This window comes from Opisthocomus hoazin, unplaced genomic scaffold (assembly GCF_030867145.1).
Source record: "Opisthocomus hoazin isolate bOpiHoa1 unplaced genomic scaffold, bOpiHoa1.hap1 HAP1_SCAFFOLD_120, whole genome shotgun sequence".
In the NCBI taxonomy this organism is placed as follows: domain Eukaryota; kingdom Metazoa; phylum Chordata; class Aves; order Opisthocomiformes; family Opisthocomidae; genus Opisthocomus; species Opisthocomus hoazin.
This window is the reverse complement of record NW_027448736.1, coordinates 37,044-53,239: the sequence shown is the minus strand read 5'-3', so window position 1 is coordinate 53,239 and position 16,196 is coordinate 37,044. Positions and strand designations below refer to the sequence as shown.

The 16,196-nt window shown below is 63.8% G+C and overlaps 2 long non-coding RNA genes across 3 annotated transcripts; both read right to left on the bottom strand.

Annotated features, from left to right (window-relative positions):
- Window positions 1-3,373: 3,373 nt before the first annotated feature.
- Window positions 3,374-11,213, bottom strand: LOC142359221 (uncharacterized). Of its 2 annotated transcripts, XR_012762191.1 has the most exons (4): window positions 10,900-11,213; window positions 8,682-8,791; window positions 5,961-6,070; window positions 3,374-3,477 (listed from the first exon to the last, which is right to left on the bottom strand). It is a non-coding gene; the product is annotated as an uncharacterized LOC142359221 (long non-coding RNA). The 2 variants fall into 2 exon arrangements; XR_012762190.1 differs by lacking the exon at window positions 5,961-6,070.
- A 416-nt stretch (window positions 11,214-11,629) lies between these two features.
- Window positions 11,630-15,546, bottom strand: LOC142359220 (uncharacterized). Its single transcript, XR_012762189.1, has 3 exons — window positions 15,122-15,546; window positions 12,533-12,642; window positions 11,630-11,861 (listed from the first exon to the last, which is right to left on the bottom strand). It is a non-coding gene; the product is annotated as an uncharacterized LOC142359220 (long non-coding RNA).
- Between the last annotated feature and the right edge of the window lie 650 nt (window positions 15,547-16,196).

The window sequence follows — 16,196 nt, the reverse complement described above, 5'->3', positions numbered from 1 at the left end:
CGCAGCTCTTACGAGACAAGGCTCCCTACGCACGCAGCCGCGCTCGCGCGCTCCACAACCGGACCATGCTGCTGCTGGTGACACATACAGACCCTGCGGGGCACGCTGGCGGCCTGGCCTGCTGCGGGCTACCAAGACGGAGCCTTCCTCACCCGCAGCGCCAGGCAGCTGCCAGCCAGCTGGCCTTCCATTTCTTCTTCTTCTTCAGCCTTCTCGGGACTCTCCAGCTTCAGCCGCGCCACCTCCTGCCCGCAGCCACTCAGCGCTCCGCCTCTCCCTTTTCGCCCCCACGCCGCCAGCACAGCGAGGCCCGGCACACGCAGCCCACAAAAGCCCGGAGCGGGCGCAGCCAACGGCATCCCCAGTGCACGAACGGACAAACGCGAACTCAGCGCAGCCCCTGCCACACATAAACAAGCAGCGGCGACCGCGTTCAGGGAGGCCGAGGCAGCCCGCACCACGGGCCTTGGGGGAGGCCGGGCGCTCCGGGACACAGGCTTCAGGGGACGTGCTGCAGCTGGGGGCGGCTGCGCGGGGCGAGCGGGGCCGGGGGAGCACTGCCGACTTGGGGGGGGGGGGGGGGGTGCCCGCCTCCTTCTCCCATTCCCTTCCGTCACCTCCCGCCTCTGGCCCCGGGGCTGCCCGCACCCGGCTCGCCTCCTGCAGCCTGCCGCAGCGGCCGGCTCCAAGCTTCCCGTCCCACCACCCTCGAGCAGCCACCACGCACCCCCGCACCCGCCAGAGGGGAGCCCGCGCCTCACCGCTGGCCTCTCTGCTCCCCCGCCGCCCCGACACCGGACACCAGGCCGCCGCCATGCTGCTCCGCCGCACCGCGCATGCGCCACGCGCCGACGGCGCGCCGGAGGGGCCACACTCTGAGCCGAACGCCGGGCTGCAGTACCGCGTTGCGGCCAGGGGGCGGCGGGGGCGAAAGCCGAGCCAGCGGGGGCGGGGGCGGCGCCAGCGGGGGCGGGGGCGGCGCCAGCGGGGCCGGGGGCGGCGCCAGCGGGGGCGGGGGCGGCGCCAGCGGGGGCGGGGGCGGCGCCAGCGGGGGCGGAGCCGGCGCCAGCGGGGGCGGTGCCGGCGCCAGCGGGGGCGGTGCCGGCGCCAGCGGGGGCGGTGCCGGCGCCAGCGGGGGCGGGGGCGGCGCCAGCGGGGGCGGGGGCGGCGCCAGCGGGGGCGGCGCCAGCGGGGGCGGGGGCGGCGCCTGCAGGGGCGTGGGCGGCGCCTGCAGGGGCGGGGGCGGCGCCAGCGGGGGCGGGGGCGGCGCCAGCGGGGGCGGGGGCGGCGCCTGCGGGGGCGGGGGCGGCGCCAGCGGGGGCGGCGCCAGCGGGGGCGGGGGCGGTGCCTGCGGGGGCGGGGGCGGCGCCAGCGGGGGCGGGGGCGGCGCCAGCGGGGGCGGGGGCGGCGCCAGCGGGGGCGGGGGCGGCGCCAGCGGGGGCGGGGGCGGCGCCAGCGGGGGCGGGGGCGGCGCCAGCGGGGGCGGGGGCGGCGCCCAGCGCCGGCTCCGGCTCCGAGCAGACCCCGACTCGCGGCTCCGACACGGCGCCGCACCCCCATCGCTCCTTGCCCCCGACACGGACCCCGCCCTCCCGGGGGCTTTTCCCCGGGACCCGCCGCTCCATCCAACCCCCCCCCCCATACCCCGCGCTCACCTTCTCCCTCGCTGCAGCCGCAACCCGGCTATGGCTCCGCTCCTCCTTCGGCTCGCATCGGGCCCGGCACGGCAGCACCGGGCCCTCTACCGGCAGAGGGAGGGGCCGTCGCCATCAGCCCCGCTGCCCGCACCTGGGGCTCTTCCGGCCCCGGCCCACGGCTGGAGCCCACCATGCCGTCATTGGGCAAACACAAAGACTCTCTGAAGCCCTTTGGGCACTTCAGCAAGCAGGCAGGCGTTCCTTATTGCAGCGCCGGACACACAGGGCACGGCTCCTCCCAGCGCGCAAAGCACCTGCGCCACTCGAGCGGCAGTACCGAACTTTGCTCACCGGGTGGCAGCAGCGAGCTCTTGGACACGGCGCCACCGCGCATTGGCGCCGCCCGAGCCGCAGTACCGAACTTTGCTCACCGGGTGGCAGCAGCGAGCCCTTAAACACGGCGCCACCCGAGCCGCAGTACCGAACTTTGCTCACCGGGTGGCAGCAGCGAGCCCTTGGACACGGCGCCACCGCGCATTGGCGCCGCCCGAGCCGCAGTACCGAACTTTGCTCACCGGGTGGCAGCAGCGATCGTACCGGCCCCTCCACGGCCACCCGCGCCACGGCAGCACCGGGCCCTCCACCGGCACAGGGAGCGGCCGTCGCCATCAGCCCCGCTGCCCGCACCTGGGGCTCCCCCGGCCCCGGCCCACGGCTGGACCCCGGCAGGAACAGGGGGCCGTCGCCCCAGCCCCACAGCCCGTCCCCTCCTCCCCTGGCCTCTGGCGCAGCCCCTCGTCCCGTGCAAACCAAGCACAAACGCAGCCGCCAGGGCAAAAGGGACCGCAGGTCTTTACTCAGTCACGCACCCAGCCAGTCCCGGGAGCCGCTCTGCTCCGGGGTCGGGGCCCCCGACGCTCCCTCTGCCCCTCCGACACCTCGGCACTCCTTCCCGCAGCTGCGCCCGTTGATCCAGCGGCGAACAGTCCGTCCGTCGCCTCCCGGAGCGACGCGCTGCTCGGCAGAGGCTGCCAAAAATGAGGAGCAGGGTGCAGGCCACTACAAGAGAGGAGAAAAGTGACAGGTGGCTGGACAGCGGCGGTGGAACGAGAAAGCACCAAGCAGGGAAAGGGACGGCGAGAGAAGGACGGGGACAGGCAGTCCCACAGAGACGGAGAAAGAAGCAGCAGCAAGAGAGCAAGAGCGGCAGCAGAAAGAAGAAGAGGGAGCAGGACACAGACCGAAAGTGAAAAACGGGGAGCAGGAAGGAGATGCAAAAAAAAACCCTGCAGCATGACAGAGGAAAAAAGAATAGCGGCAGGGACCTGGACAAAGAGAGATGAGGAAATAGAATAGAATAGACATGGAGAAAGCAGTAGATCTGTGACGTGCTACGGAGCCGAGAAGGAAGGCCTCGAATCAAGGGACGAGGAGGCAGACAGAGAGCACCAAAGACAGCAAAAGTACTGACAGGCTACAGAGTAGGAGGAAAGCAAAACTAGTAACCGGGAGCTGAACAGAAAGAGGGGAAGAAGGAAAAAAATGCCACGGGCTGCAGGGCAGAAAGAGGGAGGACCTAAAAGATGGGGACAAGTCAGAGACAGATGGAGAAAGAAGGTACACAAGAGCAGAAAAAAAAAATAATCGTAGCAGTGGGGGAAAGAGAGGGAGCCGGGGAGGGCCCAGGATGCACAAGAGGGGTGACAGGGCCCCGAGGGCCCACGACTCACCGCAGCTCTCACTCTCGGTGCTGCCGGGAGACTTTGACACTTCCGATGTTTCTCTCCCCTTCTCTCTTCCCCTCTTCTTCCGCAACTCCAATCGTTTGGCTCTCCTGCACCTGAGAGAAAATGCATGTGGCTGTCTTAGAGCTCATACGAGACGTGGCTTCCTAGACAAGAAGCCTCAGGAACAGGACAGAGAAAAAGAGAGAATATGATGAGTGGGAAGCAGAACACACGGATCGAGAGAGAACTTGAATCAGAGGAGTAAACAAGGCAGGAAAGAGAGATAAAGACAGGGAAGAAGCCACAAAAAAGGGCCTTTCTGGCCTCTACTCGCACCCCCCGGCCTCCTTTTTTTTCTGGCCTCTACTCTTGCCCCCGGCCTCCCACCCCTCTGCAGCCTCCCACCCCTTTCCGGCCTCCCTTTTTTTCCTGGCCTCTACTCCCCCCTCCTCGCCCCCCCCCCCCCCCCCCCGCCTCCCACCCCTCGATAGCCTCCTAACTCCCTTTTTGCTGGCCTCTACTTAATTCAGCTTCCCACCCCTCTGCAACCTCCTACCTCTTTCCAGCCTCCACTCCGCCCCCCCAGCTTCCCACCCTTTTTCAGCCTCCCACCACCGTCCCACGCAGTGCAGGACACACTGACAGAGAGAGAAAAAGGACAGGCAACAGGAAGAAACGTACTAAGAAACAAAGAAAGGGTCAGACGAAGAAGGGGGTGGGTGGTCAGGGTTGGAACCCCAACACAAACCAGCAAGGGGATAGAGGACAGACAGAGAGGAAGACAAGAACGGGCCGGGAAGCAGGAAGAGAAGGAGAGAAAGGCAAAAAGGGAGAGCCGGCTGCACAGGCAGGTACAGCAAGAAACGACCGGACAGGCAGCAGGATCGAGAAAGAGAGACAGAAAAACTGGGGACAGGAAGCAGGACAGAGGGACGGCGAGAGGAAACAAGGGCCAGGGAGCAGGACAGCGGTGGAAAAAGAGGCACTGGGGCAGTAGGACAGAAAGAGAAGGAAGAAAGGCCAGAACAAGGACGGGGAATAACAGCAAAGGGAAAGAGAAGGACAAGGAGCGGGACAGATTGTCAGAGAAAGACAGGGACAGGGAGCGGGACAAGGTGATACTGAGAGAGAAAAAGGGGACAAGGAGGCAGGACAAAGTGAAAGACAGGCACAAGTAAGAGACGGGGGAGCAGGACAGAGACGGAGGGGGAAAAGCCTCAGCTGGGCAGCAGGAGACAGAGGCGGAGAAGGGAAAAAACAGCACCGGGCTGAGGGACCCTGAGGGAGGAATTAAAAAACAAACACAGGGAGCAGGACAAAACGACAGAGAGAGAGAAAAGGGACAGAGCAGGACAGCGTTGGGGGGAGAAATGCGACCGTGACGGGCAGCGGGAGAGAGGTATGGAGAAAGAAAAAAAATACCGAGGAAGAGAGAAAGGAAACAAGGGACAGCGAGCTGCACAGGGGGATCGAGAAAGAAAGGATGGGAGAGGGAATGGCGCAGAGAGAGAAAGGCAGAAAAAACAGCAAGAGGAAGCAGGGCAAAAGGACAGCAAGAGGAAAAAGGAAAGGGACAGGGAGCTGGACAGAGATGGGAAAAAAAGCAGCGGGGACACACGAAAAGAGACAGAAAGAGAAGGGCACAAAAGGATAGATGAGGACAGCGGCAGGATGGAGACGCAGAACAAAACCTGGGACGGTCAACCTGGGTGGGCGGGGAGCGGGTCAGAGCGCCGGAGAAAGGAAAAACTCTGCTGTGGAGCAGCCGAGGGGGACGGAGAAAGACAGACAGGGACGGGGAGCAGGGCAGAGAAACGGAGAGAGAAAATAAGCGATGGGGAGCAGGGCAGAGCACTAGGAAGAGGAAAATAAGACAAGGGAGAAGACCGAGAAGCTCAGAGAGAAAGAAGGGTCGAAAGGAAACGCCAGAGAGGTAGAGAAATCAAGAAATACAGGGACGAGGAGCCTTGCAGAGACGGAGCACGAAAATGTAGGGCCGGTGAGCGCGAAAGAGGGAGAGAGAGACGGGGGCAGGGGGAGGAGATGAAGAAGAAAGGAGAGATAAAGATAGCAACGGAGCGCAGGGGACACAGACAGAGAGAGAAGAAGGACAGTGAACAGGAAAAAAGGGACCGAGAAACAAAGAAAGGGTCAGATCTAGACAAAGAGACCAAGAAAGGGGCGGGGGGCGTGTGTGCAGGGAAACCCCAAAACAAACCAGCAAGGGGCTAGAGAACAGAGAGGGAGAGAAAGAGAAGAAAGGGCCACGAAGCAGGACAGAGAAGGAGAGAAAGGCAAAAAGGGAGAGCAAAAAGAGAGCCGGCTGGACAGGGAGGTACAGCAAGAAACGACCGGACAGCCAGCAGGACAGAGAAAGAGAGACAGGGAGCCGGCTAGAGAAATTCTGAAGGGAGAAAAAGAGGGAGAGGGAGCAGAACACACACACAGACAGAAGACGGGAGGTACAGGGAAAGGAAAACAAAAGGAAAAAGAAAAAAAAAAAAAAAAATCACAGCGGCGTGGGAGAGAGAAGGATCCAGGGGAGGGCCCGGGACGCAGAAGAGGGGCGACAGGGCCCCGAGGGCCCGCCACTCACCGCAGCTCTCGCTCTCCGCGCTCCCGGGAGACTCTGCCGCTTCAGACGCTTCTCTGTCCTGCTCTCCTCCATTCCTCTTCCGTAACTCCGGTCGCTTGGCTGTCCCCCACCTAAGAGAAAACGTCCATGTCTCGCAGCTCTTACGAGACAAGGATCCCCAGGCACGTAGCCTCGCTTGCTCGCGCGCTACGCGCAGGAACAGCACAGAGGGAAAGAGAGAGAGACAGAGAACGACGAGCGGGCAGCAGAACTGATGGATCAAGAGAGAAACTGAATCGGAGGAATAAAGAACACTGGAGGGAGACACGAGTAGAGCGAACAAGCCAGATGGACGGGGGCAGGAGACACACAGATCAGGCCAAAGAGGTGGAGAAAGTAAAATCGGTGATGGGCTGCAGGATGATAGAAAAGGCCACGGTTCAGCACAGAGGAGAACAACGGGACAGCAAGCTGGACAGGGGCATATAGCGAGAAACAAAGGGACAGGCAGCAGTATGGAGATACACAGACAAAGAGTTACGGGGAGGATGGAGGACAGAGAGAACAAGAGAAAAGGGACAGGGAGGGGGGCACAGATGGAGAAAGAAACATTGCAGAGAGAGAGAGGAAGAAAGCGACAGGGCAGAGGCAGAGAGGTAGAGAAAGGAAGAAAAAAGTAGCGACGAGTAAGAGGCCAGAGGGACAAGGAAAAGCCAGGAGGAAGGACAGAGTGAGAGAGAAAACAGGTGAGGGACACGACGCCAGACTGTGAAACAGAGCGCGCGACAGGGAGCAGGACGCTGGGACAGACAGCAAACGAGAGCAACAGAGAGAACGGCAGCGAGGCGGAGCACGAGAGAAAACAGGGACTGAGAGCAAGACCGAGGGGTGAAGCAATAAATAACGGGGCTGGGGAGCAGGACAGCAGAAGAGAGAGACAGAGAGGGGGACACATAGGACAACCGCAAACTGAGAGGGAGAAGGAGAAGAGCACAGAGGGTCACAGACAAAAAGAGAGGGACGGCAGAAAGAGAAAAACAAGACGAGGCAGAAGGACTGAGGAGCAGAGAGAAAAAGGGTACAGGGAAAAGGACAGAGATGCAGAAAACAAGGAAAGCCTGGAGCACAGGGCAAAACTGACAAGGACAGGGAGCGGGACAAAGGGATGGAGGAGTTAAAAACAGCGATGGGCCGCAGCACAGAGGAAGAGAGAGAAAAAGAGCAAGAGCAGCAAGGGAAGAAGAGTGACAGAAGGGTGTTGACAGGGACACGTACAAAGCGGGCTTGGGGGACACAGACATCGGAAGGGTAGAAAGGAAAGGGAGGGATGGGGAGCAAGACAGCGTGACAGAGGGAGTGGAGTGCAAGGATACACAAAAGCAGAGGGACTGGGAAGAGGAAAGAACGTCAGGGAGAGAAAGGCGAGGCTGGCGAGCAGGAGAGAGAGAGGTGGAGAATGAAAAAACAGCCATGGTCAGAAGAACAGAAATCAGAGAAGAAAAAATTACTTCCAGGCAGCAGGACAGAGGGACAGAGCAAGAGCAAAAATATCAAGAGGGAGAAGGACAGGTAACACACAGCAGGACGCTGCAGGAGTGAGAGGGAGGGAACACAGAGCAAAGCAGAAGAATCAAGAGAGAAAAAAAAAAAACAACCCAGCAAACAGAAAGGGAACCGGACAGAACTAGGCAGCAGGGCAGAGAGACGGAGAAAGAAAAAACAGGGACAAAGGGATAGAGAGGCAAAGAGAGGGATGGGGACCAGGACAGTGGGATACAAACAGGGAGAAGGACTCGAGATTGCAGAGAGAGAGGTCCAGGGAAGCAGGAAGAATGACAGAGAGAAAAAGGGGGGAGGGGGGTGGGGAGCAGGTCAGAGCGCTGGAGAAAGGAAAAACACTGCTGTGGAGCAGCCGAGGGGGACGGAGAAAGACAGACAGGGACGGGGAGCAGGGCAGAGAAACGGAGAGAGAAAATAAGCGATGGGGAGCAGGGCAGAGCACTAGGAAGAGGAAAATAAGACAAGGGACAAGACCGAGGAGCTCAGAGAGAAAGAAGGGTCGAAAGGAAACGCCAGAGAGGTAGAGAAATCAAGAAATACAGGGACGAGGAGCCTTGCAGAGACGGAGCACGAAAATGTAGGGCCGGTGAGCGCGAAAGAGGGAGAGAGAGACGGGGGCAGGGGGAGGAGATGAAGAAGAAAGGAGAGATAAAGATAGCAACGGAGCGCAGGGGACACAGACAGAGAGAGAAGAAGGACAGTGAACAGGAAAAAAGGGACCGAGAAACAAAGAAAGGGTCAGATCTAGACAAAGAGACCAAGAAAGGGGCGGGGGGCGTGTGTGCAGGGAAACCCCAAAACAAACCAGCAAGGGGCTAGAGAACAGAGAGGGAGAGAAAGAGAAGAAAGGGCCATGAAGCAGGACAGAGAAGGAGAGAAAGGCAAAAAGGGAGAGCAAAAAGAGAGCCGGCTGGACAGGGAGGTACAGCAAGAAACGACCGGACAGCCAGCAGGACAGACAAATAGAGACAGGGAGCCGGCTAGAGAAATTCTGAAGGGAGAAAAAGAGGGAGAGGGAGCAGAACACAAACACAGACAGAAGACGGGAGGTACAGGGAAAGGAAAACAAAAGGAAAAAGAAAAAAAAAAAAAAAATCACAGCAGCGTGGGAGAGAGAAGGATCCAGGGGAGGGCCCGGGATGCAGAAGAGGGGCGACAGGGCCCCGAGGGCCCGCCACTCACCGCAGCTTTCGCTCTCCGCGCTCCCGGGAGACTCTGCCGCTTCAGACGCTTCTCTGTCCTGCTCTCCTCCATTCCTCTTCCGTAACTCCGGTCGCTTGGCTGTCCCCCACCTAAGAGAAAACGTCCATGTCTCGCAGCTCTTACGAGACAAGGCTCCCTACGCACGCAGCCGCGCTCGCGCGCTCCACAACCGGACCATGCTGCTGCTGGTGACACATACAGACCCTGCGGGGCACGCTGGCGGCCTGGCCTGCTGCGGGCTACCAAGACGGAGCCTTCCTCACCCGCAGCGCCAGGCAGCTGCCAGCCAGCTGGCCTTCCATTTCTTCTTCTTCTTCAGCCTTCTCGGGACTCTCCAGCTTCAGCCGCGCCACCTCCTGCCCGCAGCCACTCAGCGCTCCGCCTCTCCCTTTTCGCCCCCACGCCGCCAGCACAGCGAGGCCCGGCACACGCAGCCCACAAAAGCCCGGAGCGGGCGCAGCCAACGGCATCCCCAGGGCACGAACGGACAAACGCGAACTCAGCGCAGCCCCTGCCACACATAAACAAGCAGCGGCGACCGCGTTCAGGGAGGCCGAGGCAGCCCGCACCACGGGCCTTGGGGGAGGCCGGGCGCTCCGGGACACAGGCTTCAGGGGACGTGCTGCAGCTGGGGGCGGCTGCGCGGGGCGAGCGGGGCCGGGGGAGCACTGCCGACTTGGGGGGGGGGGGGGGGGTGCCCGCCTCCTTCTCCCATTCCCTTCCGTCACCTCCCGCCTCTGGCCCCGGGGCTGCCCGCACCCGGCTCGCCTCCTGCAGCCTGCCGCAGCGGCCGGCTCCAAGCTTCCCGTCCCACCACCCTCGAGCAGCCACCACGCACCCCCGCACCCGCCAGAGGGGAGCCCGCGCCTCACCGCTGGCCTCTCTGCTCCCCCGCCGCCCCGGCACCGGACACCAGGCCGCCGCCATGCTGCTCCGACGCACCGCGCATGCGCCACGCGCCGACGGCGCGCCGGAGGGGCCACACTCTGAGCCGAACGCCGGGCTGCAGTACCGCGTTGCGGCCAGGGGGCGGCGGGGGCGAGGGCGGCGCCAGTGGGGCCGGGGGCGGCGCCAGCGGGGGCGGGGGCGGCGCCAGCGGGGGCGGGGGCGGCGCCAGCGGGGGCGGGGGCGGCGCCAGCGGGGGCGGCGCCGGCGGGGGCGGAGCCGGCGCCAGCGGGGGCGAAGGCGGCGCCAGCGGGGGCGGTGCCGGCGCCAGCGGGGGCGGGGGCGGCGCCAGCGGGGGCGGGGGCGGCGCCAGCGGGGGCGGGGGCGGTGGCGCCAGCGGGGGCGGGGGCGGTGCCAGCGGGGGCGGGGGCGGCGCCAGCGGGGGCGGGGGCGGTGCCTGCAGGGGCGGGGGCGGAGCCTGCAGGGGCGGGGGCGGCGCCTGCGGGGGCGGGGGCGGGGCGGCGCCTGCAGGGGCGGGGGCGGCGCCAGCGAGGGCGGCGCCAGCGGGGCCGGGGGCGGAGCCAGCGTGGGCGGGGGCGGTGCCAGCGGGGGCGGCGCCAGCGGGGGCGGGGGCGGCGCCAGCGGGGGCGGGGGCGGTGCCGGCGGTGCCAGCGGGGGCGGCGCCAGCGGGGCCGGGGGCGGCGCCAGCGGGGGCGGCGCCAGCGGGGCCGGGGGCGGCGCCAGCGGGGCCGGGGGCGGCGCCAGCGGGGGCGGGGGCGGCGCCAGCGGGGCGGGGGCGGCGCCAGCGGGGGCGGGGGCGGCGCCGGCGGGGGCGGGGGCGGCGCCGACGGGGGCGGGGGCGGCGCCGGCGGGGGCGGGGGCGGCGGGGGCGGGGGCGGCGCCGGCGGGGGCGGGGGCGGCGCCGGCGGGGGCGGGGGCGGCGCCAGCGGGGGCGGGGGCGGCGCCAGCGGGGGCGGGGGCGGCGCCAGCGGGGGCGGGGGCGGCGCCAGCGGGGGCGGGGGCGGCGCCAGCGGGGGCGGGGGCGGCGCCAGCGGGGGCGGGGGCGGCGCCAGCGGGGGCGGGGGCGGCGCCAGCGGGGGCGGGGGCGGCGCCTGCGGGGGCAGGGGCGGCGCCAGCGGGGGCGGGGGCGGCGCCCAGCGCCGGCTCCGGCTCCGAGCAGACCCCGACTCGCGGCTCCGACACGGCGCCGCACCCCCATCGCTCCTTGCCCCCGACACGGACCCCGCCCTCCCGGGGGCTTTTCCCCGGGACCCGCCGCTCCATCCAACCCCCCCCCATACCCCGCGCTCACCTTCTCCCTCGCTGCAGCCGCCACCCGGCTATGGCTCCGCTCCTCCTTCGGCTCGCATCGGGCCCGGCACGGCAGCACCGGGCCCTCTACCGGCAGAGGGAGGGGCCGTCGCCATCAGCCCCGCTGCCCGCACCTGGGGCTCTTCCGGCCCCGGCCCACGGCTGGAGCCCACGATGCCGTCATTGGGCAAACACAAAGACTCTCTGAAGCCCTTTGGGCACTTCAGCAAGCAGGCAGGCGTTCCTTATTGCAGCGCCGGACACACAGGGCACGGCTCCTCCCAGCGCGCAAACCACCTGCGCCACTCGAGCGGCAGTACCGAACTTTGCTCACCGGGTGGCAGCAGCGAGCTCTTGGACACGGCGCCACCGCGCATTGGCGCCGCCCGAGCCGCAGTACCGAACTTTGCTCACCGGGTGGCAGCAGCGAGCCCTTGGACACGGCGCCGCCCGAGCCGCAGTACCGAACTTTGCTCACCGGGTGGCAGCAGCGATCGTACCGGCCCCTCCACGGCCACCCGCGCCACGGCAGCACCGGGCCCTCCACCGGCACAGGGAGCGGCCGTCGCCATCAGCCCCGCTGCCCGCACCTGGGGCTCCCCCGGCCCCGGCCCACGGCTGGACCCCGGCAGGAACAGGGGGCCGTCGCCCCAGCCCCACAGCCCGTCCCCTCCTCCCCTGGCCTCTGGCGCAGCCCCTCGTCCCGTGCAAACCAAGCACAAACGCAGCCGCCAGGGCAAAAGGGACCGCAGGTCTTTACTCAGTCACGCACCCAGCCAGTCCCGGGAGCCGCTCTGCTCCGGGGCTCGGGGCCCCCGACGCTCCCTCTGCCCCTCCGACACCTCGGCACTCCTTCCCGCAGCTGCGCCCGTTGATCCAGCGGCGAACAGTCCGTCCGTCGCCTCCCGGAGCGACGCGCTGCTCGGCAGAGGATGCCAAAAATGAGGAGCAGGGTGCAGGCCACTACAAGAGAGGAGAAAAGTGACAGGTGGCTGGACAGCGGCGGTGGAACGAGAAAGCACCAAGCAGGGAAAGGGACGGCGAGAGAAGGACGGGGACAGGCAGTCCCACAGAGACGGAGAAAGAAGCAGCAGCAAGAGAGCAAGAGCGGCAGCAGAAAGAAGAAGAGGGAGCAGGACACAGACCGAAAATGAAGAACGGGGAGCAGGAAGGAGATGCAAAAAAAAACCCTGCAGCATGACAGAGGAAAAAAGAATAGCGGCAGGGACCTGGACAAAGAGAGATGAGGAAATAGAATAGAATAGACATGGAGAAAGCAGTAGATCTGTGACGTGCTACGGAGCCGAGAAGGAAGGCCTCGAATCAAGGGACGAGGAGGCAGACAGAGAGCACCAAAGACAGCAAAAGTACTGACAGGCTACAGAGTAGGAGGAAAGCAAAACTAGTAACCGGGAGCTGAACAGAAAGAGGGGAAGAAGGAAAAAAATGCCACGGGCTGCAGGGCAGAAAGAGGGAGGACCTAAAAGATGGGGACAAGTCAGAGACAGATGGAGAAAGAAGGTACACAAGAGCAGAAAAAAAAAATAATCGTAGCAGTGGGGGAAAGAGAGGGAGCCGGGGAGGGCCCAGGATGCAGAAGAGGGGTGACAGGGCCCCAAGGGCCCACGACTCACCGCAGCTCTCACTCTCGGTGCTGCCGGGAGACTTTGACACTTCCGATGTTTCTCTCCCCTTCTCTCTTCCCTTCTTCTTCCGCAACTCCAATCGTTTGGCTCTCCTGCACCTGAGAGAAAATGCATGTGGCTGTCTTAGAGCTCATACGAGACGTGGCTTCCTAGACAAGAAGCCTCAGGAACAGGACAGAGAAAAAGAGAGAATATGATGAGTGGGAAGCAGAACACACGGATCGAGAGAGAACTTGAATCAGAGGAGTAAACAAGGCAGGAAAGAGAGATAAAGACAGGGAAGAAGCCACAAGAAAAGGGCCTTTCTGGCCTCTACTCGCACCCCCCGGCCTCCTTTTTTTTCTGGCCTCTACTCTTGCCCCCAGCCTCCCACCCCTCTGCAGCCTCCCACCCCTTTCCGGCCTCCTTTTTTTTCCTGGCCTCTACTCCCCCCTCCTCGCGCCCCCCCCCCCCCCGCCTCCCACCCCTCGATAGCCTCCTAACTCCCTTTTTGCTGGCCTCTACTTAATTCAGCTTCCCACCCCTCTGCAACCTCCTACCTCTTTCCAGCCTCCACTCCGCCCCCCCAGCTTCCCACCCTTTTTCAGCCTCCCACCACCGTCCCACGCAGTGCAGGACACACTGACAGAGAGAGAAAAAGGACAGGCAACAGGAAGAAACGTACTAAGAAACAAAGAAAGGGTCAGACGAAGAAGGGGGTGGGTGGTCAGGGTTGGAACCCCAACACAAACCAGCAAGGGGATAGAGGACAGACAGAGAGGAAGACAAGAACGGGCCGGGAAGCAGGAAGAGAAGGAGAGAAAGGCAAAAAGGGAGAGCCGGCTGCACAGGCAGGTACAGCAAGAAACGACCGGACAGGCAGCAGGATCGAGAAAGAGAGACAGAAAAACTGGGGACAGGAAGCAGGACAGAGGGACGGCGAGAGGAAACAAGGGCCAGGGAGCAGGACAGCGGTGGAAAAAGAGGCACTGGGGCAGCAGGACAGAAAGAGAAGGAAGAAAGGCCAGAACAAGGACGGGGAATAACAGCAAAGGGAAAGAGAAGGACAAGGAGCGGGACAGATTGTCAGAGAAAGACAGGGACAGGGAGCGGGACAAGGTGATACTGAGAGAGAAAAAGGGGACAAGGAGGCAGGACAAAGTGAAAGACAGGCACAAGTAAGAGACGGGGGAGCAGGACAGAGACGGAGGGGGAAAAGCCTCAGCTGGGCAGCAGGAGACAGAGGCGGAGAAGGGAAAAAACAGCACCGGGCTGAGGGACCCTGAGGGAGGAATTAAAAAACAAACACAGGGAGCAGGACAAAACGACAGAGAGAGAGAAAAGGGACAGAGCAGGACAGCGTTGGGGGGAGAAATGCGACCGTGACGGGCAGCGGGAGAGAGGTATGGAGAAAGAAAAAAAATACCGAGGAAGAGAGAAAGGAAACAAGGGACAGCGAGCTGCACAGGGGGATCGAGAAAGAAAGGATGGGAGAGGGAATGGCGCAGAGAGAGAAAGGCAGAAAAAACAGCAAGAGGAAGCAGGGCAAAAGGACAGCAAGAGGAAAAAGGAAAGGGACAGGGAGCTGGACAGAGATGGGAAAAAAAGCAGCGGGGACACACGAAAAGAGACAGAAAGAGAAGGGCACAAAAGGATAGATGAGGACAGCGGCAGGATGGAGACGCAGAACAAAACCTGGGACGGTCAACCTGGGTGGGCGGGGAGCGGGTCAGAGAGCCGGAGAAAGGAAAAACTCTGCTGTGGAGCAGCCGAGGGGGACGGAGAAAGAAAGACAGGGACGGGGAGCAGGGCAGAGAAACGGAGAGAGAAAATAAGCGATGGGGAGCAGGGCAGAGCACTAGGAAGAGGAAAATAAGACAAGGGACAAGACCGAGGAGCTCAGAGAGAAAGAAGGGTCGAAAGGAAACGCCAGAGAGGTAGAGAAATCAAGAAATACAGGGACGAGGAGCCTTGCAGAGACGGAGCACGAAAATGTAGGGCCGGTGAGCGCGAAAGAGGGAGAGAGAGACGGGGGCAGGGGGAGGAGATGAAGAAGAAAGGAGAGATAAAGATGGCAACGGAGCGCAGGGGACACAGACAGAGAGAGAAAAAGGACAGTGAACAGGAAAAAAGGGACCGAGAAACAAAGAAAGGGTCAGATCTAGACAAAGAGACCAAGAAAGGGGCGGGGGGCGTGTGTGCAGGGAAACCCCAAAACAAACCAGCAAGGGGCTAGAGAACAGAGAGGGAGAGAAAGAGAAGAAAGGGCCATGAAGCAGGACAGAGAAGGAGAGAAAGGCAAAAAGGGAGAGCAAAAAGAGAGCCGGCTGGACAGGGAGGTACAGCAAGAAACGAACGGACAGCCAGCAGGACAGAGAAATAGAGACAGGGAGCCGCCTAGAGAAATTCTGAAGGGAGAAAAAGAGGGAGAGGGAGCAGAACACAAACACAGACAGAAGACAGGAGGTACAGGGAAAGGAAAACAAAAGGAAAAAGAAAAAAAAAAAAAAATCACAGCAGCGTGGGAGAGAGAAGGATCCAGGGGACAGCTCGGGACGCAGAAGAGGGGCGACAGGGCCCCGAGGGCCCGCCACTCACCGCAGCTCTCGCTCTCCGCGCTCCCGGGAGACTCTGCCGCTTCAGACGCTTCTCTGTCCTGCTCTCCTCCATTCCTCTTCCGTAACTCCGGTCGCTTGGCTGTCCCCCACCTAAGACAAAACGTCCATGTCTCGCAGCTCTTACGAGACAAGGCTCCCTACGCACGCAGCCGCGCTCGCGCGCTCCACAACCGGACCATGCTGCTGCTGGTGACACATACAGACCCTGCGGGGCACGCTGGCGGCCTGGCCTGCTGCGGGCTACCAAGACGGAGCCTTCCTCACCCGCAGCGCCAGGCAGCTGCCAGCCAGCTGGCCTTCCATTTCTTCTTCTTCTTCAGCCTTCTCGGGACTCTCCAGCTTCAGCCGCGCCACCTCCTGTCCGCAGCCACTCAGCGCTCCGCCTCTCCCTTTTCGCCCCCACGCCGCCAGCACAGCGAGGCCCGGCACACGCAGCCCACAAAAGCCCGGAGCGGGCGCAGCCAACGGCATCCCCAGGGCACGAACGGACAAACGCGAACTCAGCGCAGCCCCTGCCACACATAAACAAGCAGCGGCGACCGCGTTCAGGGAGGCCGAGGCAGCCCGCACCACGGGCCTTGGGGGAGGCCGGGCGCTCCGGGACACAGGCTTCAGGGGACGTGCTGCAGCTGGGGGCGGCTGCGCGGGGCGAGCGGGGCCGGGGGAGCACTGCCGACTTGGGGGGGGGGGGGGGGTGCCCGCCTCCTTCTCCCATTCCCTTCCGTCACCTCCCGCCTCTGGCCCCGGGGCTGCCCGCACCCGGCTCGCCTCCTGCAGCCTGCCGCAGCGGCCGGCTCCAAGCTTCCCGTCCCACCACCCTCGAGCAGCCACCACGCACCCCCGCACCCGCCAGAGGGGAGCCCGCGCCTCACCGCTGGCCTCTCTGCTCCCCCGCCGCCCCGGCACCGGACACCAGGCCGCCGCCATGCTGCTCCGCCGCACCGCGCATGCGCCACGCGCCGACGGCGCGCCGGAGGGGCCACACTCTGAGCCGAACGCCGGGCTGCAGTACCGCGTTGCGGCCAGGGGGCGGCGGGGGCGAGGGCGGCGCCAGT